The sequence below is a fragment of the Piliocolobus tephrosceles genome, unplaced genomic scaffold (genome assembly GCF_002776525.5).
Source record: "Piliocolobus tephrosceles isolate RC106 unplaced genomic scaffold, ASM277652v3 unscaffolded_42328, whole genome shotgun sequence".
Lineage (NCBI taxonomy): Eukaryota > Metazoa > Chordata > Mammalia > Primates > Cercopithecidae > Piliocolobus > Piliocolobus tephrosceles.
Window position 1 is genome coordinate 8,994 of NW_022326897.1, and position 1,675 is coordinate 10,668.

Sequence of the window (1,675 nt, forward strand, 5' to 3'; positions counted from 1 at the left end):
TTTTTTTTTTTTTTTTTGAGATGGAGTCTTGCTCTATCACCCAGGCTGGAGTGCAGTGGTGCAATCTCGGCTCACTGTAACCTCTGCCTCCCGGTTCAAGCGATTCTCCTGCCTCAGTCTCCTGAGTAGCTGGGACTACAGATGTGCGCCACCATACCTGGCTTTTTTTTTTTTTTTAATCTTTAGTAGAAATGGGGGGTTTCACCATATTGGCCAGGCTGCTCTCGAACCCCTGACCTCAAGTGATCCGCTCGCCTTGGCTTCCCAAAGTGCTGGGATTATGGGCGTGAGCCACTGCGCCCAGCCTCTAAATGGCATCTTTTGTGGGTATTTCACCCCTTCCTAGCTTAAGCCACTTTATCCTAATCCCGGTGACCCCAGGGCGCTGCTGGGAAACGTGGACCTGGATTCTTGAAGGCAGTGGATGAGAAAGAAGAGTGAGCACTAGGATTAGCCTGGGCAACACAGTGACACCCTGTCTCTACTTAAAAAAAAAAAATAGCCGGGAGTGATGGCAGGTGCCTTTAGTCCCAGCCACTAGAAAGGCTGAGGCATAAGAATCACTTGAGCTTGGGAGGTGGAGGTTGCACTAAGCCGAGATCCGTACCACTGTACTCCAGCCAGGGTGCTAGAGTGAAACTCCGCCAAAAAAAGAAAAAGAAAAAAATAGAAAAAGAAAAAGAGACCGAGCGCGGTTGCTCACGCCTGTAATCTTAGCACTTTGGGAGGCCGAGGCAGGCAGATTACCTGAGGTCAGGAGTTCAAGACTAGCCTGGCCAACATGGTGAAATCCCTATCTCTACTGAAAATACAAAAATTAGCCAGGCATGGTAGCGGGTGCCTGTAATCCCAGCTACTGGAGAGGCGGAGGCAGGAGAATTGCTTGAACCCAGGAGGTGGAGGTTGCAGTGAGCCGAGATCGCACCACTGCACCCCAGCCGGGGGGAGAGAGAAAAACCCCGTCCCCCAAAAAAAAAAAAAAAAAAAAAGGAAAGAGAGAGAGAGAGTCTTCATCTGGGATTTTTTAAAAAAGCCTGAATAGCCACGGGGGCTATTGGGAAATGTAGCCCCACCACGTGGGCTACCAGATGGGGGTCCATCTCCCATGGACCTTGGAGCACCTCTTTTGGGGTTCCAAGCCTCTGGTACCGTGGTAGTTCTTGGGAGGTGTTGTCTTCTAGGTAGAAGGGATCCTTATTTCCCATGAGACCACAGGACACTTGCTGTTTGATTCTAAGTCTGCTGTATGCCAGAAATTAGTGAAAAATCCAAGCCCTGGGTTTTGAGGAAAGGGCTGGAATGGAGCCTTCACATCCTACAGGCTTCAGATCCCTCACTCCTAAGGGACCTGAGCCTGCAGCGTCCTAGAAGCTCATGGGAGGTGTAGCACCACCATTTTAACTCGCAGGCGGCAGGGACTTAAGATGGGCTAGTTGGCCGGGCGCGATGGCTCAAGCCTGTAATCCCAGCACTTTGGGAGGCCGAGACGGGCGGATCACGAGGTCAGGAGATCGAGACCATCCTGGCTAACACGGTGAAACCCCGTCTCTACTAAAAAATACAAAAAACTAGCCGGGCGAGGTGGCGGGCGTCTGTAGTCCCAGCTACTCGGGAGGCTGAGGCAGGAGAATGGCGTGAACCCAGGAGGTGGAGCTTGCAGTGAGCTGAGATCCGG

General features: G+C 51.8%; 1 protein-coding gene across 1 annotated transcript in view; it reads left to right on the top strand.

Annotated features, from left to right (window-relative positions):
• The window catches only part of LOC113223714 (liprin-alpha-3-like), a 13,949-nt gene that overhangs the window by 3,454 nt on the left and 8,820 nt on the right, over positions 1 to 1,675 (top strand). The window lies entirely within an intron of this gene.